Source organism: Microcebus murinus, chromosome 1 (genome assembly GCF_040939455.1).
Source record: "Microcebus murinus isolate Inina chromosome 1, M.murinus_Inina_mat1.0, whole genome shotgun sequence".
Lineage (NCBI taxonomy): Eukaryota > Metazoa > Chordata > Mammalia > Primates > Cheirogaleidae > Microcebus > Microcebus murinus.
The window spans coordinates 78,033,127-78,055,078 of NC_134104.1; the positions used below are offsets into that span (position 1 = coordinate 78,033,127).

At 37.0% G+C, this 21,952-nt stretch overlaps 1 protein-coding gene across 3 annotated transcripts in view; it reads right to left on the minus strand.

The window, feature by feature from the left end:
• The window catches only part of MAP3K13 (mitogen-activated protein kinase kinase kinase 13), a 161,351-nt gene that overhangs the window by 95,520 nt on the left and 43,879 nt on the right, over nt 1-21,952 (minus strand). Inside the window, exon 1 of one of the 3 annotated variants that reach the window (XM_076003335.1) lies at nt 2,957-17,615. The exons of the other annotated variants lie outside the window; for them this stretch is intronic. The gene's annotated coding sequence lies outside the window, so the exon portion shown is untranslated. Of the gene's footprint in view, nt 1-2,956; nt 17,616-21,952 lie in introns of those variants that run through there. 3 annotated transcript variants of the gene reach the window in all.

The window sequence follows — 21,952 nt, forward strand, 5'->3', positions numbered from 1 at the left end:
GCTTTGGAAAGCAGTTTGGCACTTCTTTAAAATGTTAAAAATAACATGTTCACGCAAAAACCTATATGCAAATATAATAACAGTATTATTTCTAATAGCCAAGAAGTGAAAACAACCTAAATGTTCACTAACTGATGAATGGATAAGTAAAATGTGGAACACTGTAATATTATTTGGCAATAAAAAGAATTGTACTGATACAGGCAACAACATGGATGAACTTTGAAAACATTATGCTAAGTGAAAGAATCTAGTCACAAAAGACCATCTATTGTATGATTTCGTTTATATGAAATATCCAGACTAGGCCAATCCATATATAGAGAAAGTAGATTAGTGGTTGCCTAGTGCTCAGGGGGAGGAGAAATGAGGAGTGACTGCTAATGGGTATGTGGTTTCTGTTTGTGATGATGAAAATGTCCTAAAATTGATTGCGGTGATGATTGTACAACTCTGTGAATATACTAAAAACCATTAAATAGTAAAAAAGAAAAGAGGAAGAGAGGAAGGGAGGAAGGAAGGAAAAAGTTCTGCAGGTAATTCTAATGTTGAAGTTTATTTCTGGTAACTTATCTTCTAGATTCCTTCACGCTGAAGATCGCATCTTCTAAATCTTTGTCTCCTCCATAGCCTTACAGAAAAATAACTGACACAGAGCAGGAGTGTGATACATTTTGAATGACTTCTTTTTTGTTTAGTAGCTGAGGAATGATCCTTATTTTAATCAAAATTGCAAGAGTTGGGCTGCCATCTGGCAGAATTGGTCATCTTGGCTATCTTGATTTATTTGAGCTCCCCAAGCAATTAATTCAGCTGAAGCACAGAGAAAGAGGGTAGGTAGACGGTACAAACCAAACTGACCGGTTCTGCCATCTGAAGTATGGTTGTTCTGTCATGTATCAGTGGATGAGGCCTCTGGCCCTTAGGAACCATTCTTTTGACAGTTCCCCAGGACACGGCTCTGGTTTGACTGACTTTGTTTACTAAATAAATTAATTCCTACTTCTGGAGTAGCTTCAATTTTTAAACAGAAAGCCATCTATTGACAGTCACTGATACACAGGATTTTATTGTTTTATATTAAACAATTAAGAGTTATTGTTTTTTTTCCTACAAGTACACTATACATGAAAATAAATAAAATCTAGAATACAGTCGCTAGGAGTGGAGAGCGAGAGGGAGTCCGTATCTAGTCTGTGCCTTAAAGGGACAGTTTTACTTTAGTAAATCCAAAGTACAGGCTGTATTTCTTTCATAGGAATAAGGCTCTCTTTTTGTAAAATGTGCATAAAAGACAGGGTCTGACGACCATTTCTTAAGATGAGTTTGATTATGTAAACACAATTTTTAAAAAATATCCTAAGAATTTGGGCTTTTGATCTGGTAGACTTCAATAATTTAAAATAACTTAGAAATTGCTCTAAACAAAAAAAAAAGGAAAATGCTGAAATAAGTCAAGATGTTTACAAATATTGTATCTAAAATGTTATCTCATTTGTTCACCCTAGCAAATAAAAAATAGCAAAATATGAAATCACAAAAATATGTATAGGACAAAGATCTGATTTAGGATCAGGCAGAGTTTTCCTTTCTGCAACTCTATTGAGTTAAAATGCACTCAGAAAAACATGAGTAAGGGCAATGTCAAGATGAGAAACAAAAGAAAATGTTACATTCTCAGGTATGATAATTTTGAAATTAAATAACTTTATAGTTGGAAGATTCATTAAGGACAATAATTCAAGAGATATAATTAGAGCCATAATTTAGAAGCCTTGCTTCATGAGAAAAGATTACAATATGAAAATCTCAAAACTAAGTATTGATTATACAAGGTAAACATGTCAAGCCTGGAAAATGACAAATATCAAGCATTGTGCTTTTTCTCTCACCAGAAAGAACAATCAGGTACATGCTACAGACTGGTATATAAATTGCTCAAAGTGAGGCAGTTGGAAAATTATTTGGGTTGAGGAGCTGCCCCAGGGGCAGAAAATGTCACAATGTCAAATCCTTCTTCTTTACTATCACAACTTTCACCAGAATAAACCAGAGCCTTGGGAAACAAATTCGATCACAAATACTTTTTGTTAAAACTACAGTAGCAAACTATCAAACCAACTTCGTACATGGAACACATCAGAACTTTTCCATGTTTCCCAACACAGTGAAATAAACTATTTTCACCTGGAAGTTCATTTTAGAAAAATATTCATGTGTATTTCTATGTAATATGATTTTAGAACATAGTAAGAAACAGCTTCTTAGTTTTCATTAGGGGATATTAAAAAATTAGAATTTAAGAACAATTCCCTTTTGCCTCTACTGCAGGTTTTTAGGCTTTTGACAATGTAAATAGAGTGACATAAAGAACAGCTACAAACATGTATAAATACACCACTATCGCTCCCGTCATAAGAGCTTTTGAAAAATGGTTGAATAAGTGTTCATCTTCCCAAATTGCAATCACAAGATTTTGACTGCTACACAATTGTGAAACAAAGGCAAGGTGAAGGGTGAGAAACGACAGAAAGGACAGCAGCAGGGAAGACAAGTGCTCGGCAGGATAGAACCTGCTCTGTCTTGCTGGCTCCGCTTTCCCCAGCACCTTTCTGGTGTTCCGGGCATTTCCTCTGATGCCATCTGCATCATCTCTTAGAGAAATAGATCTCCCTTTAAGAAAAGCCAAGCAAGCATCCAGAGGTAACGTGCAGAACCGTAAATGAAAAATGTCCACGTCTCGCAGGCAGACAAGCAAAGGAAAACCAGCTGTCAGTTTCAGAAGCTCCTAGCTGTAACGGGGTTTCGGGTTTCTCTCCGCCTCTGTCTCTGTCTCTCTCACCGTGTCTCCCCCAATAATATCAGTTTTCTAATCACCTCAAATCACAAATACATTCTCCGTCTGTCCTTGTAAAATAAATGCTGACGAAACAGAAAAACAGAGTGCAATACTCACAACAATGAAGAATTCCTACACATGCTGTTCCATTTTCTTGCTTTAAAAAGATGGAAGGTTAATTTAAAAAGCCTTGCAGAATTAGAAAAATAAGGGGGAGGAGGATTCCACCCACACAATCCTCCAGCCCACCGCAAAGGAGCCCAAAGGCTGCTGACGTCACAGATTCATGAATGGATGTAAATTGGGAATTGGGCTGGTTTAGGATTCCGCACAGACTTCGTTGTGGTGTGTGCCATGAAAAAAAAAAAAAAAAAAGGGCGGGTCCAGAGTATACCGGGCCAATAGGCTTCAGGCAGACATGGCCTGCCTTCTTTTAGAAGGAATCTGGTCACAGAATAAACAGAACCTGCCAATCAGGCTTCTGCCACTGCCTTAAGACAGACTGGCAGCTTGAGGAGTGTGTGTGTGTGTGTGTGTGTGTGTGTGTGTGTGTGTGTGTGTGTGTTTCATGCTGTGATAGTCATGAAACATTATTATTGCTATTGAATGAGGGAATCAAAATAGAATTTCCGTGGAAGCAAGGCTAACAAAAATGCATATATAAGAAATTGCATCTTTTATTCATTAGAGCTATTTTCTTTAACCCTTTTCTTGCTGTTCAGCAATGTGTCTAATGTGGTAAAAACAAATCAAAGTCAGGAAAATAGTTTTTAAAACTGGTGACCAGTGGATATGCATGCCCTGTAGACCATGCCTTCTAAAAGCAAAATAGGAGGGAAATGATACATGGGAATAATGATCTATTGACCAAGAAAACATAAATATCTAAAATGATGTATTTGTTTTGTATAACAATAACATCTTGCTGATCTCTGTGCTTTATTGAGACTGGGTAAGGCAGAATAATTTACTGCTACATTTAAATAAGGTACAGCATTTCCTCATTGGTTTATTCAACTTCTAACATTCAATAAAGACCCAGCTCCACAAGGTCTCTTGATGAATTTTCAAGCAAATTTTGGTTTCAGTAAGATGTCCTATTATTAACAGCAAAAACAGCTGTATTAAATTAATCCAGGAGGTGTTTCTTTACTCTTCATTTAAAAAAATTTCAAAGTTATACAAAGTGGAGATTAATATAATTTATTGTCCCTATTCCCCATCACTACTTCACAATGACCAATATTTTACAAACACTGATCATGACTTTTTTGAACTTGGGAAATGGCCTCAAATCCTTGAAATTGGAACAGTAGTGGTTAATATTAATATAAGGCCTCAGTTATGAGATGTACAGTGACCAAGAACATTCTGAACAGAGATCTGCTCTATTTCTCAATCAGATTATTTGTACAACTGAGAGAAGGAAAGTGGTTGCCTGTTTCTATGTGGTTCCAGAGAGTCCAAACCTGACCACCAGTAACTATTGCACCCTCCTTAGTTCATTTGGGAAAAGAAAACTTTCCAGGATTATTTTACACACAGCAAAGATGTTTAGTGTACTGTTTCACTATATACTCAAGCAATAGAATAGCTGAGGCAAAAAACATTGTCAACAAACTTCTCTAAAGGAGCTCAGAGTGGAATATCACTACAGAAAAGATAGACCAAAGAAGTTTACTCATGTAAGATGGGCGTGCTCAAGGCCAATACAGTATTGGTACATTCCCAGTAGGCCTGAGTGTACCACATCATTTTAGAACCAACAAATGCAAAGAAAATGAAGAATATATATCTTTGTTTCTTTTTATTTTTAATATATAGATGACAAGACATGGATCGGTAGAGGTATGGTTTCCTTCTTGACATGTATAATGTATCATGTCAGAAATAATCTTGATTTTGCTAAAACACCTAAAATATCCTTGTTTCTTTTAACAGCAATCAAAGCCAAACAGGATACACTAAATCAGATTTATAAATAATATTTTTTTCCAAAATAATACAGACTAATAAGAGCAGGCAACTTCTTTGTGGAATATGTCAATAAGCCAACAAACTCATCAAGTTATATCTAGGGGTCCTCAAACTTTTTAAACAGGGGGCCAGTTCACTGTCCCTTAGACCGTTGGAGGGCTGTGGGAGAGTGCGGCGCACATTCCACACATGCGTACTATGGGCCCTGGACAAGTTGGCTGCTAAGCAGGACAGGCAGCAGCAGCAAAAACACCCAGCGGGCCAGATAAATGTCCTCGGTGGGCTGCATGTGGCCCACGGGCCGTAGTTTGAGGATGCGTGTTATACATTAAATATCTACAGCTTTTTGTATATTTATCATACCTCAATAAAACTGTTTAATAAAAGATGGCCAAATCTGTCATAGAAGCTAACACATTTGCTGTAAAGTTTCACAGCAGCATCATTGCTAACAAAAGTCCACAAGGGATAGGGGTAATCTCTGAAGCAGTTTAACAAAACAGGGTCTATAAATACTTCTAATAACCACCACCTCACCTAAGATGTTTGGCTCAATATATAATCTGGGAAACAAAAACTAGCTGGTTCTATGTGGTTACCACTTCAGTAAGTTAAATTTGGTCTAGGTTAGCATGCTTCCCTGTACCACAGAAATTTCAACTGGGCCAACAAAGATTCATGCATATCAAATATCATGGGAAATCCTTGGAAAGAAAAGCTGTCTCCCCAAATTATAGAAGCTATAGAAGTCACTCTTGGAGGAAGCCATTGTTGTTTTAGGGGCAGAAGGTAAGAAGGCAGAGGGAGGCATGAAAAATGTACATCCTAGAGCAGCACTGCCCAAGAGAACTTCCAGTGATGATGTAACATTCTACAGTTTGCACCAATATAGCAGCCACATGCAGCTACTGAGCATTTGAAATATGGCTAAGGTCCTTGAGAAACTGAATTTTTAATTTAATGTAATTTTATTCATTTAACTTTAAAAATAAATAGTCACACAGGGCTGGTGGCTGCCATATGAGACAGTGCAACTCTGGAGATATGAAGCCAAGTCCCATCATCCTAAGTATAAGTATTTTTTTATTCCAGCATGTGGGCATGCTAAGTACAGAGGACTACAAATCCAATATGAAGGCGAGAAAGCTCTTTTAAGAACCAAATGAACCTCTTCAGACTTCAATAATGACTGGAAAATGACTCTGGTATTGTTACACAAGAAGATACTCAAAACTCATTATTAGATAAAAATCTACATAGAGAAGTTAAGGTACAATTATTCTGCTATAAAAATATGAGCTATTCTAGTTTTTTGAGAAAAATTGTGGGTTTTTTTAAAAAAGGAAAATGACTCATTTAAGCCAGAATCTAAGAAAAGTCCAAAGTATCATAAGCCAGTGGCAATTTCTGTCAGAAATACCAGGAAAAAGAAAAGTATAGTGACCTTAAATGCTAATTCATGGAGATCTAGAATGTCTCCACAGGCATCAGAGTGTAGTGGTTAAAAGCTGGCAAACAGATCTGGGCTCAAATCCTGTCTCTGCCATTTATTTGTTCTGTAAGTTCAGGTCAACCTGAGCTTCAGTTTTCTCATTATTAAAATGGGGATAATAATAGGTTACATTATTATGTGAAGGTTAAAGTAATATGTGTAAGGAATTTATAACAGTACCTGCATGTAGAAGTTACTAAGTGATACTCAATAAATGGTAGCTGTTTTTTCAGGTAGTTAAGCCAGCTGATTAAGAACTCTATTCTTTTTCTTAAAGCAGCTAAAAGCCAGGCCTGGTAACTCATGCCTGTAATTCTAGCACTCTGGGAGGCCAAGGTGGGAAGATCACTTGAACTCAGGAGTTCGATACTGGCCTAAGCCTGAGCAAGACACCCCATCTCTACTAAAAATATAAGAAATTAGCCGGGCATGGTGGTGCATGCCTGTAGTCCCAGCTACTCAGGAGGCTGAGGCAGGAGCATCACTTGAGCCCAGGAGTTTGAGGTTGCTGTGAACTAGGCTGATGCCATGGCACTCTAGCCCAGGTGACAGGGCTGTCTAAATAAATAAATTAATTAATTAATTACTTAAAGAAGCAGCTACATTTTTACTAAATTTTACTAAATTTTTACTAAGCAGCTAAATTTTTAAACTACATAAAGATGTAGTTTGTATAAAATGATATGAACTAATATGGAAAACAATCTGTCTACAAGGTGGGAATATTGGTCAAAATTCTCCATGTCCCTATCAGAATGCTAACCTTGTTTGCTTTCCAAAGCATATGGATCCTTAGTCAACAGTCAAACTTCAACATTCAAAGATCTCAGTAGACTATTTATTACTTTAATTTTTGTTTGCTTTCTGGCTCCCATTAAATACCTATCTGGGAGAGTCATCTAAAATATTTTTTTTTAATGATAGAACATAGGAGAAAGTGAGTATAATATCAAAAATTATTATAAGGAAGGCCATATTGTGTCCATTATTTTACACAATATTTCCCATGTAAGGAATTCACATGGGAATTTTGTTTTACAATTTAATACCAGGGAAAAGTTTTGTGTCCTTTTTGTTTTTTATTTCAGCATATTATGAGAGTATAAACATTTAGGTTACGTATATTGTTTTTGCCCCACCTGAGGCAGAGCTTCAAGTGTGTCCATCCCTCCTCCCAAGTTTTCTGTTCTTGAAGAATTATTAGGTGTCGTTTTAGATGACAACAATGTAATCCACTGAATTTCTACTTTTTTTCACCCTGCTGCTGATAAGCTCAGAGCCAACTTTATATTCATATATATGTATATATGTGCATACATATACAAATATATATGTTTTTTGTGATTAACATATTATCTTTGTCTTTTTTGAGTTCTCTTTTGTTAACCTTATTATATATATATATATCTTTAATATATTACATATACTTCCTTCATGATAAGCACTTCAAATTTTTTAAAAGGTAGGCTATAAATAAAAATTTATACTAACTACATATCAATAAACATTTAAAAAGATGAAAGCCTCATCTTTTAAAAAGATGAATGCCATGTTGATAAATTCCACAGTCACATTTATGATAAAAGAAAACTCTAAAGGTACACACAATTATGGCAAACTGTGAAAAACATAGTGAGTTAACCAGATTTGAACTCTTCATAATTTTTATTAAAGGATAATAAAACATCTAGCCAGCTGGAGAAAAGAAATTGCTTGAGCTTTTATCTGCTATTTAGAATAAATCTTAACAGCTTAATGAAGTTTTAATGTATTATCCCTGTCAAAGGATGACTACAAGTGAGGGATGTAAGAATTCCTCTCTGATCGATAATGCAAATGCACTGAAACAAATCAAAAGCAAATGGATCCCTCAATTAATTAAATATTTACCATCCTCAAAATACACCATTCCATAATACACAAATTCTGGCAAGGCACCATGAACCAAAGTTTTATAGGACTAAAAATCATATATTGTGTTCATAAAGGTACTTTATACATTAAAAGAACAAAAGGAAACTATACTTTACTCATTCACATAGAATTCATACTACTTGAGAACTCATGTAAAAAACCCATCTAACTTCTATTCTTCTAATTCTGTTTTAATCTCTCCTCTTCGTTAGTTGGATACAAGTTGGCATTTCCACTGTAGCCTCACAGTGCAGGCAATATAATTAAAGATCAAAACATGAGAAAGGTGGACATCTGCCTTTTTTTTTTTTTTAAGTCTACACCAATATCATCTCCATTTGAGGGAACTGTTTCTCCCCCACTTTCAGTCCATGTGGTTCAGATGGAGCCAACCCCATCTATAGCTAGGGTTCTAAGACTGAGCACATGGCTTAAGGCTGGCGGGCTCACCAGCTTGGTCATAATGATTAGTGAAAGGACAGACACATAATCCAAGCCAGCCAATGAGAACCATCTGAGTCATCCTCGGGATGTTTGGCAACTATTGTGGGGTTATGGGACATACATTTGTTTCATCAGGATACTAGCTATAAGGACAATGTAGGCAGAGAGCTATCATCTTTGCCCTTATATAGGGCACCAGAAAGCAGACCAGAGACAAAGGAAAGAAGACAGTAACCTGACAACAGTTACTGAATCTAACTTCAGTCATGTCTGAAACCAATTACTCTGCTGGACCTTCCAGTTACATAAGGCAATCAATCCCTTCCTACCCCTACTTTTTTTTTTTTTTTTTAACTTAAACCAGTTTGACTTAGGTTTCTGTCACTTGCAGCCAAGAGTCCTCATTAACACAATATCATTAATTGATTATCTTCCATTATACTCAAGAAAATCAAATTAAAATCAGATTCCCTGTACTATGAGGGTTCCTTTTCTGATACCAATAATTTCAATACTTTGGTAGATTAACTTTTAAATTCTGTCTTCTAACTCTTACATAGTGTTTACACTTTATTATTGTCTTTGTCATCCTCAAATGTTCAACATTCTTAAGACTCGACATTTCCTCTCAATAGCAAGTTCTATCTTTGATATTTTAAGCCAGTGACTTTCACAGAAATCACTTTACTGTTTATTTCAATTAATCCAGGCTTTAAGATATATGAGCTCTGAAACGCTGAGCAAGGTTACTTAAATGTTCTATGCCTCACTGCAAAATGAAAGTAATTACAGGTGTAGCATAGCATCTCAACATGGTAAACAATGTTAGCTACATCACTCAATAACCTCATAATCAAAGTTATAATGAAACTTTTCTTTTGTATCTCTGAACTGCATGTGTTTTATCATTGGTTATTCTTACTCCAAGGTTGACAGACTATAACTTTGAATCTCTTAATTTTTTCTCCTCTCTATTAAAAGCTTATAAAAACATATTTTTCCTATGATCTATCCTTTTCCTTACTTTCATTTTAAAGTCAATTCTCAATTCCCTTTGTCTGAATATCCACTTTACGGGCTTCCTCCTTCTGTGACGAGTCTGTGTGTGCTGAAGGAATTTAAGGCCAAGCAAAATGTAAAACAATGGCAAAGAATCTGCCAAAGAACTTTTTGTCCCAAGTGATAAATTATTTTGTCATTTACTAATTTGAATTATCTATGCTATTACTTTCTTCCATTAATGAAGACAAATATTATAGTTGAGTACAATAATAATATAGTTGTAAATGATCAATTTTTACTATTTGTCAAGTATTGTGCTAAGAGCCTCACATAAATAACTCAATTAATTTGTACAGTGATTTGAGGTATTTAAGTCTGCAATTTAAATTAGGAATGTGAGGCACAGAAAGGTTAAATAACTTGAAGTCATAAAGCCAGTTCAACAAAAAAAGCAGCAGACTCTAGAACCCATTCTCTTATTATGCTTGTCTGTGTAAAACAAAAGGTAATTTAAATGGGGCTCTCACACTAGATGCATCCAAACAACTGGATATATAAAATATGTATAACCATCCATTTAAAAATTATGCTACAGTAATTATTGAAGAAGCCCATTTTAAGAGTATGATCCACAGCCTGTGAATATTGTAAAGTTTTAAAAGTATCTTTTTTATTTTGTGCTCTTTTGGAATTTCAGATATCTAAATTCCAGGAAAAATAATTGGAAACATAATCTAGTCCTAGATATTCTTTGTAAACAATCTTATACTGCGCTTTACAGTTTACAAAATACTTAAGTAGAATAGTTGTTAGTCCCATTTTATATGTGAGAAAATTAAGGCCCTAAGGAGATTGGCTCATCTAATCTAGCTTTATCTAAAATCTATACTTTTAAGTTCTATCCATAACTTCTTGCCCCTCCCCACTTAAAGACTTCTCTTCAGTCCTCCAATGAGTAAAAATGAAAGATGGATTTTTTTAAAGTGGCAATGCAAAGATTAAAAAGCCAGTTTCAGCCAGGCAAGGTAGATTATACCTATAATCCCAGCACTTTGGGAGGCTGAAAAGGGACAATTGCTTAAGGCCAGGAATTCAAGACCAGCCTGATCAGCAAAGTGAGACCTTGTTTCTACAAAAAATTTTAAAATTAGCTAGGTACGGTGGTGCACAACTGTAGTCCAACCTACTTGGGAGGCTGAGGGAGGAGGATCACTTGACTCCAAGAGTTTGAGGTTACAGTGAGCTATGCTTGGGCCACTGCACTCCAGCCTGGGTGACAGAGCGAGACACTGTCTCAAAGGAGTAAAAAAAAGGCCAGTTTCTAGTATCAAGGGCTTTGGTGTGAGGAGCAACTAGACAAAATGGTATAAATGCTTAATAAGTTGGGTAGACAGGAATGTTTTACTTAAGGTCGGAAAACAACATTAGAAGGAAGTTACCTGAAATTTGGGGGCAAGAATAATCTTCCTTGCATGGGACTATCTTATACACACCAAAATGTTTCGTACCCTCTGCTCCTATTCCTGTAACAGCCCCAGGCTGGTTCATAGCTTAAAAAGTCCCCCATGCATTTGTCTCCCTAGGTACTAGGGGATTGAGACCGCCCCGTTTGAAATCTAGAGATTAGGCTACAGAGCGATGCTCTCTGCTGCCCTCTGTTGACAGAGAAGTAGGAGCAGGTCCTTAGCAGATAAACGTCTGACGTCCCTTGGGGAAAAATACAAGTCCCTTGGAGAAAAATATGCCAAGGACAAAGATGCCTCATGTTGAGGCTCATCAAGAGCTCTGAGAATGTGGGATGAGGCTGATCAAAGGCCAAGAGCCACTCTTTCTACTCCAGACTATAGCCAGCACTTGTGATTTGCTTGTCTTTGGCAAATTGGCATGTTTGTAAAGGGAACAGAGGCTTGTCCTTACCAGAACACACCCTATCCCTGTGCTGCAGTTTGCTCTACCATTCTGGGTTTGCACTGCCACCCTCTTACCCAGAGCTTGAATTAAGTCTTCCTTCTTCTCTTTCTGATGGAATGATCATCTGGGGCGGGGGTGGTTACAGTCAGTCACAACAAGGAGGTAGACTGGAACTGGACTTTGACCAAGAAGGATTTGAGGAAACTAGACATGAGGGAGCAGGTACAATTCTCCCAAGGTAGTTCATATCAAATGTAAAACCGTTAAGGCATGGACTACTACACTATATTTAATTCTCATATAAGGTTATAGGGTACAAGTATAGCAGATGAAGAACTGGAAGTCAGAGAGGGTAAGGTGTTAACACTGAATCAGTAAACTGACCTGTTTTTAAAATGAGCCTTATACAACTATTCATAAACAGGCTCATACTATGTAGATTCACACTCTGCACTATATCCATCTCTTTTTTATTAACTCCAATGAAGGGAACAGAGAAGATAGAACCCAAAAATCTTTCATGGAAAAATTAATTTTAATGTTTACTCATTACTACAATTATACATTATAGCTACGGAATACACTTAAAACCAAATAATTAAGCCACACTGGAAAGCTCTTGGTTTTCCATTACATATAATCATACTACCCCAAAATAGGGTAGTATTATCTCTTACTGTAACTAGTATAAGATAGCAGTTGCAACTAGTAGCAACTTGCCCCAAACCAATCAACCTATCATTATAGATTGATTTTTAAAATTTTACTTCATAAGTTCCAATCTAGTTTCTTCACTTAGGTTGAGAATTAAAGCTTTACATGTAACATTCACTAAACAAGTAATAAGCAGACAGAGCAGAATACAGAGGCAGGAAAGGGGATTGGGCATAGTGCTGTTTACTTAGATATTTTGAAAATCAATATATAAATCTAATATACACATTTTTATTACATGCCACCTATGTTCAAGATACCTTGATATGTGCTCTTGGGTATACACATAGGGATAAATCACAGAGCCTGGTCTCAGCCTATTTTACTAGATAAGAAACACAATAAATAGGAAAATAAAAATTGTGATAGTCGCTTAAAATCATAACAGAAGGCATAGTGGTGGAGACTATTTCCCCAATACCCAATCTTCTCTCTTTCCTTTTAGTTAGAGATTCCTTGACCCCCACCCTTACTCTTAAAGTTTTAGGTAGGTACAGCCACTCTGCTAAAGACTTCTCTCCTCTGCTGGCTATAGATGTGACCACACAACTAAGTCCTAGCTCATGGGATGTGAGAGTGATGTTTGCAACTTCCAGATCTTCTTAGAGATGAAGCTTGTTGTCCTACCCTTTTTCCCCATTTCCATTCTGAGTCAACTTCTACCATGCAGATGATGACAATACATCAGGCATTGGCAGAGCAACAAAACAACAGTAACCTTCGGCTTTAAATATTCTAGTGAATTAAAGCTGTCTATGTGTCCTGAAATACCTGCCTACTTTAGAGCAAAATGACATTATTTCTTTTTTGAGCAACCAAATCTTCTGAGACTCTGTTACTGCTGCTTAGTCTGTATTCCAACTAATATAACATATCTTGCTACTAGGTGGTATATGGATATTCCTTAAATGAGATGAATAAGCAATGTGACATTGCTCTAGACAAAAGCTCTAGACATTCTGAGAAGAATTAATAACTTAGGAATCAAGGAGCTGGGACAAACCTTAAAACTCAATACTCTGTCTTCTCTTGTTTTACATATGAATAAACTGAAGCTCAGAGATTTTTCCATAGTTTTGGAATTTGTGGTAGAGCTAGGAATTGATCCCAGTTCTCCTGAGTGTTCTTTGCATTACATCATCCTATCTTAGATAACAGTGACCACTAATGCTGTCTTTCTCTTTCCTTGATACAGTCAGTTAAGATTCACTCAGTACTTCTGGGACATAAAATAGTGTCCTCAGTTTTAAAGGAAAGCCAATAAGAATTTTAAAAATCACATGTTTTGTCTCAAAAGTATGTATGGTCTAATATAAAAGAAAATACTAGCCTAACTGTATAGTATGACTAATACAAGGATGAACAAACGAGGAACATAGAGCCAAGCAATGATAGTCAGAGATCCAACAAGATATAAGTGGAAATGGTCATAAAAGTATGTTAGAAGCAGTTCATCTCCTGATAACAGAAGTACTTTGAAAATATAGAACATATGATTCGAGAATACTTGAATCAATTCATAAGTGCTCTGCTGAAACCTAATTAAACATGCCAGAGTCTGAGAATATATTTTCAATTCTCATAAAAATTCCTTTTTCTCCTTGGCTTAGAAATTTTGATGCTTTAATCTTTTAAAAACCACCCCAAAAGCCTTCAGCCTAGGGATCCCTCCTGTGTTGGCTAACCAATAATAGCCATTCTCCCCCAGAAATCTCTCTTTTAAGCTGCATCCTTGCTGAGGAGGAAGAATTAATGCATACTTCATTGAATGCACATAGCTTGTTAAAGAGCATATGAGGAAAGGAGCAGTTTTAGGGAGACATAAAAGAATGAAAGGAGAGGGACTATAAGATAGTTAATTTCATTTATTCATTCACTAAAAACTTTCTGATCACTCAGTATGTCCTGGCATTGGGTTGAATTCTGGTGATAAATACATAGTCCCTTTCCCTGAAGAAGCTAATAGTTTGGAACTGGAAACATTTCTTAATATATCTTCACATATAGAATTTGCACTGGGATGGAATTAAGGGTGAAAGAATTCTTTAGCCCAAAGCACAATCTTTGTAGTAGAAAAAACCCCACCAGACCATCTTCACTTTGTTGAATCCCAATCTGTTCTATCTCATTCTGAGGCAGTCTTAAGAATGACTAGAAAAGGAGCCATTGCCTACAGTACCATATTCTTCTTACAGCCTCTGGTGGCTCCTGCATCAGAACAATCTGGTCTCTCTGCCATCAAAATCATCATTGGCTTTTAACTGGCCAGAGTAGCAAGTGTTCCTCTTTCCTCCCTCAAAACCCATAACCCCTAGGCCTATCTTATAGCCACCCCTTCTGGCCTATGCAACAGAGTATGGATCGGCCAGTATAGCTTGGAAACAAAAGCAGGCATGTGTCCAGGTCCCGTGTGGTAGTGCTGCTTTCTCCTGTCATGAATGGCTCCAGACAATGCTTATCTAACTTCAGAGGGAATATTATGATCTAGAGAAACCTATTACAAATACTCATGAGAGATGTATTGGGCCTCAATTTTTAAACTAGCAAAATGAAGCTCTATTGAAGATCATTCATAATAGAAGCAGTGCCCTAAAAAGGCAATATTTTCTTGGCATGTTATTTTTAGCCTAATAAAATACTCTAGGCTTTGTATTACATGGTCATCTTCAAAAGACCACTCCTTTAGAAAAGAGGCTGCTGTATTGAAGTGGCTTTCATTATAAGTCAATATAAAAAGAGGTAGAAGGAAAAAGTAAAATGCCAGAAAAACAGTAAAATGTATTGTAACATTTAAAAAATAAAATGTATTGCCTCTAAGAGAGTATTTATTGGAACTTACAGCTTAGTTGGGCTATGAAATAGTCACAAATTTCATGCTGTATTTATGTTTCTGGAGTAGTTTCCATCACAAACTCTTCGCATTTAGGGCAAGTTCTTTATATTATCCCCCATAAATGCTTTATTACATTCTAAACTGAATGCAAAAATGCTTTCTGTTGCTGCCATCTACTGCAAACTTGGAAAACATGTTTGAAAAACTTGAAAGAGAAAAATGCAATACACTAGTATTACTGAAGAATAATTTATGTCAAATAAATAGACTGAGATAAATGTTATACTTTACTTTTAATTAAACTATTAATTATTCCAGAACCTTGAAAGATGATCAATAAGGCAATGCTGTATAAAGAAATAGAGTAGGCTGGGAGTGGTGGCTCACGCCTGTAATCCCAGCACTCTGGGAGGCCAAGGCGGGCAGATTGCTCAAGGTCAGGAGTTCAAAACCAGCCGGTGCAAGACATCCCCGTCTCTACTAAAAATAGAAAGAAATTAATCGGCCAACTAAAAATATATAGAAAAAATTAGCCAGGCATGGTGGCACATGCCTGTAGTCCCAGCTACTCTGGAGGCTGAGGCAGAAGGATCTCCTGAGCCCAAGAGATTGAGGTTGCTGTGAGCTAGGCTGATGCTACGGCACTTTAGCCTGGGAAACAGAGTGAGACTTTGTCTCAAAAAAAAAAAAAGAAAAGAAAAGAAAGAAATAGAGTAAATAAGCTATGCAGGACAGTATTTAAATGGTTTTGTCAAGCTACAGCTTAATATACCTGTATCTATACATATAAATAGTGTGTAGCCTATCTTGTATGAAAAAACAAGTCTATCTTCCTTTGAGTTGAGAAAACCTTAATTCAAAGCCATCAGAAAAATGAAATACAAAATACACTTTTACTAATTTGCAACAAAAAAGTTGCAATGGCTAACGAGAAAAATGTTTACCTTTAGTATCAAAGAAATACAAATTAAAGCAAAATGAGATACTAGTTTCTTCTTGCAAAGTGCCTAAGATCATTAGTATTTTTTAAAATGTGATAATATACTGCTTTGAAAAGGGTGAAGCAAAATAGGGCTGTCTTAACATACTGCTGATGGTTAAATAATTGTTACAACATTTTTGAAGTACAATTTGGCAATAGCTATCAGTAGGCTTAAAATGTAAATATCTTTTGACCCAAAATTCAACTTCAAGAAATTTATTCTAAACAAATAATCAGTAAAAAAAAAAAATCAAGATCTTGCTATAAAGATTTCATCACATAATTGTTTAAAACAAAAATAATTGGGAACAATATAATACCCCTACAATGAAAGATTTGATAAATAAATTATGTAAAATTATACAATAGGATATTATAAACCTCTACAAATTATACATTAAAATATATAAGAAAAGGTAAAAATATTCATGACAAAGTATAAAAAAGGCAGGTAGCACAATAATATGTACTATGTGATATAACACATATATACAACCAGAAGAATATTTATATTAACTATGGTTATCTCTCAATATAGGGATACTAGTGATTTTATTTTCTTATCTTTTAATCTAAATCTCTAAATTATCTATGACATATAAATGTATTACTTTTGGAAAAAGTTTTAAAAGTTGCTAATAAATGATCACTGCTATTTTAACTAAATTATTTTATTTTATATTTTTGAGACAGGATCTCGCTTTGTTGCCCAGGCTAGAGTGCAGTGGCATCATCATAGCTAACTGCAACCTCAAACGCTTAGGCTGAAACAATCCTCCTGCCTCAGCCTCTTGAGTAGCTGGCACTACAAGTAAGAACCACCATGCCCAGCTAATTTTTCTATTTTTTGTAGAGATGGAGTCTTGCTATGTTGCTCAGGTTAGTCTCAAACTCCTGGCCTCAAGTGATCCTTCCATCTCAGCCTCCCAAAGTGCTGGGATTATAGGCACAAGCCACTGTGCCTGGCCTCTATAAATTATATTAACTTCATTTTATTATTTTTTTTTTTTCTGAGACTGAGTCTCACTCTATTGCCTGGGCTAGAGTGCCGTGGTGTCAGCCTAGTTCACAGCAACCTCAATCTCCTGGGCTCAAGCAATCCTTTTGCCTCAGCATCCTGAGTAACCAGGACTACAGGCATGTGCCACCATGCCCGGCTAATTTTTTCTATATATTTTTAGTTGGCCAATTAATTTATTTCTATTTTTTGTAGAGATGGGGTCTCGCTCCCAGTCCGGCTGGTCTCGAACTCCTGACCTTAAGCGATCCTCCTGCCTCGGCCTCCCAGAGTGCTAGGATTACAGGTGTGAGCCACCTCGCCCCGGCCAAAATTATATTAACTTTAAAAAACATGTTAAAGGGGGTTTTTGAGAGATATTGGTCAAAAGATATAAAATTTCAATTAGGAGGAAAAAGTTCAGGAGATTTATTGTACAACATGGTGACTACAGTTAATAACAATTTATTGTATACTTCAAAATTGCTAAGAGGGTGCCGGGCGCAGTGGCTCACACCTGTAATCCTAGCACTCTGGGAGGCCGAGGCAGGTGGATTGCTCGAGGTCAGGAGTTCAAAACCAGCCTGAGCAAGAGCAAGACCCCATCTCTACTATAAATAGAAAGAAATTAATTGGCCAACTAATATATATATAGAAAAAATTAGCCGGGCATGGTGGCATATGCCTGTAGTCCCAGCTACTCGGGAGGCTGAGGCAGTAGGATTGCTTAAGCCCAGGAGATTGAGGTTGCTGTGAGCCAGGCTGATGCCATGGCACTCACTCTAGCCTGGGCAACAAAGTGAGACTCTGTCTCAAAAAAAAAAAAATTGCTAAGAGAATAGATTTTAACTTTTTCACCATAAATAAATGAAAGGTATGTGGGGTAAAACAAAAACAAAACTTGTTACAGTTTTTTTTTTCCTTCTAATTTGAAGAAATAGCCTGGAAATGACTCTGTAATCCATTCTTCTGTGGTTGATAATGTGTGCTTTCAGTACAGTGAGGGATGGTCATGGCTGCAATAACCTCTAAGGAGGTAGGAGGGCTTGGGATGGAAATCCTCAATCAGGTGTATGTATATATGTATATGTATGTGGACATGTATACATACATATTTTTCTTTTGTAAGAAAATAGAAAAGTGTGGATGGCTATAAAAGATTAGGAGATGAATAGAAAGGAAGTTGAGAGATTCCACGTCCAATAACATTATAGGAGGCATGGTCACCTGGTGAAAGGGAAAGATGATAGAATCGGATTGTATGGCGCATGAGAGGTTTGGATAAGCCTCCATGGGAAACGCAATAGATATGAATGAAAAGCCATCCATCAGCAGTGAGGACCCAACTGAGAATGCAAAGCAATCAACATTGTAGCAGAAAACATGATTAAGGAGGTACTCTGTGTTGGCCATAGTCAAAGGAGGAAGGGCCAAAGGTTGACAAGGGGTGGAGGAAGTAAGACTGGAGGAAGTGATTCTTGAATGGTCAAGGATGTTTCCAAGCTGTATGGGGCATAAAGGGAAAGGGGTCAGGGACATATTTGGTTTGGTTACTATGGTATCTACTGCCATGTAAGGCACATAGTAGAGCAGTGTAATATATGTTTAAGAAAAAAAGTACAGAGAGACTGTGTAAGAAGAGGGGTAAGACAACTAATATAACTGATCACCTACTATGTAACAAATTTTTTTTTTTGGCACAGATAAATATATCACATCTTCAGTTTCTTCTTATTGGCTCAACTTCTCCTTTGCCTATAAACATGTCCATGTCTCTCCTTTTCAAAATTTCCTCCTGACTTTATTTACTTGCTCCCTTGTCCTTCATCACCAAACTTCTTGAAAAAAATACTACATACCAGGGCTGGCAGATACTAGGCACATGTGCCTCTACTCCTCTTTCCACACCCCTAGCAGTTACAGCCAGTAGATGGCGGCATACTTTCCCACTGATACACACCACCAACATGCAAAATTGGGTAGCATCTAGCAAAGGGCCTTGTATATGGGAAGCATTCAGTAGTGATTTACTAAATGAATGAATGCATATCACACATTAAGGTAGATTTTGGAATCTATCATATCTCCTGGAATAAATAATAGAACTTTTAAAACTGTCTTTGACCTTATACAAATAGGCTCCCTTTATGCTCCTGGCAACAGCAACTTCAGCTCCTCATAGCCAGGAAGGCTTAGCTTAGCTCAGTCTAGCTAGTTTCATGCCAAGCTGTTTCTAGCTTCAGTGTGTTCCAGTTTGAAGGTAAGATTTGGGATTAGGTGTATCTTTTACCACCCTGCTTTCTATTATGCCATTTCTATTCAATAAAAAACTCCCTGCTAGGAGTCATCCATGTGCAGAACAGAGGAGGCAACTAAATAAACAAACAAACAAACAAACAAATAAATAAATAAATAAAAATAATGTACTACACTGCCTTTTTAGGTACAGAAACCATCTTTGGTAAGGCATTAATTCCACCTTGCAAGTAGAATCTGCATGATCTCCAAGTCCACTGTGGCCAACACACTCTTAAGGTGGCCCCCATGAACTTTATCTTCTAGTGTTCATACCTTTGGGTGAGTAGTACTTGCTTCTAACCCATAGAATACAGTAAAGGTGCTAGGATATACATAACTACATGCATATACTAATGTTATCATACTATATAAAACTGTAGTGACTGTCTAGAGTCTCTCTCTCTCTTGCTCCCTGTGAGGAAGCAAGTGGCTGTGTTGGGGAACCCCATGTGGCAAAGAAGTATGGGTGGTCTCTATGAAATAACGGCAGATTCTAGCCAATAGGCAGAAAAAATAAAAACAAAACAACTGAAGCTGTCAGTCCTACAAGCACATCCTACAGCCGCAAGGAACTGAATGCTGTTACCAACTGCATGAGTTCCTCAGTTGAGCCTCGAGATGAGAACCCCGCCCTAGCCAACACCTTGATTGAAGCTATGTTAGACCTTGAGCACAGGACACAACTAGGCCATGTCCAGGAATGGAAGTCATGAAGTGTGTTGTTCTAAGCTATTAAATTTGTGATCACATTGTTATGCAGCAATAGAAAATTAATATGCCCACATAACTCAACACCATCCTAACTAGAGACAAGTTGGTTTACATTTATAGAAAGCATGTACAATCCTTGAGACACACCTAATAAAGATTATAATGGCATACTCTAATATTCCTTTTTGTATAAATAGTAGTGAGTAACATTATAAACATCCTGCCCAAAGACTCAAATAAGCATGGTTTATAAACCTCAAATCAGTAGCAATGATCATACATAGTGTTATATTAGATTGTGAGAAGAATTATGAAAAAATATAGAAGATATATTGTCACATTGGGAATTAAGTAAAAACAAAACAAAACATTATATATATATACAGAAGATATACCCCGTGCGTTCTAATATCCTTTGTTTCCTGTAGTCTTATCTATGTCATCTTGGAGTTTCAATACATAAAACTCTCATTTCCCAGTATGTTTCTAACATAGCAAAAGCCTGTGGCATAAATATGACAGGCAGAACAGCTTGCAGGCTACATTAAAACTGCAGAAGGAGAAGGTGAGTATATTAGCTGTGTACTGCAGCATAACAAATTGCTCCAAAATTTAACAGCTTAAAATAACAAACATTTATTATCTCACACAGTTTCTGAGGGTCAGGAATCTAAGAGCAGCTTAGGACAGTGGTTCTAGCTCCGGCTCTCTCATAAAGTTGCATTCAAGCAGTTGATCAGGGATGTAGTCCTCTGAACGTTTAACCGAGGCTTGAGGAACTACTTCCAAAATCGTTCACTCACATGGCTGTTAGCAGGAGGCCTCATTCCTGTCTGTTTGAAGGAAGCTTTGGTTCCTTGTCACATGGGCCTTTCTGCAGGGCCATCTGAGTGTCCTCATGACAAGGCAGCTGGCTTCCCCCTAGAGCAAGATATCCACGGCAAGCAAAAAGCTGCAGTGCTTTTTATGACCTAGTTCAGGGCTTGGCAAACTTTTTCTTAAAGCGCTAGAGTAAATACTTTAGGCTTGCATGCCATATAATCTGTATTACAACTACTCTTCTCAGTTGTTGCAGTGCAAAAACGGCCACATACAACATAGAAACAAATGGGCAAGGTACGCTCCAATAAAACTTTATTTATAAAATAGCCCATGGACTGTAGTTTGCCAATCCCTGACCTAGTCTCCAAAGCTGCACACCTTCAATTCCTCTTTATTCTATTCAGTAGAAGGACACACAGAGATACACATAAGAAGGAAGAGTGTGTGAAGACACACGTAGAGATTGGAGAGAAGCAGCTATAAGGCAAGGAACATCAAGGAATACCAGGAGCCATCAGTAGCTAGGAAGAGGCAAGGAAGTATTCTTCTCTAGAGCCTTCAGAGTGAGCACAGGCCTGCCGACATCTGATTTTGGACTTCCAGCCTCCAGAACTATAAAAAAAAATCTGTTGTTTTAAGCCACCTAGTTTGTGGTCATTTGTTATAACTTCCCTAGGAAATTTTTTTTTTTTTTTTTTTGAGACAGTCTCACTTTGTTGCCCAGGCTAGAGTGAGTGCCATGGCATCAGCCTAGCTCACAGCAACCTCAAACTCCTGGGCTCAAGCAATCCTACTGCCTCAGCCTCCTAAGTAGCTAGGACTACAGGCATGTGCCACCATGCCCGGCTAATTTTTTTCTCTCTATATTAGTTGGCCAATTAATTTCTTTCTATTTATAGTAGAGAAGGGGTCTCACTCTTGCTCAGGCTGGTTTTGAACTCCTGACCTTGAGCAATCTGCCCGCCTCGGCCTCCCAGAGTGCTAGGATTACAGGTGTGAGCCACCGCACCCGGCCT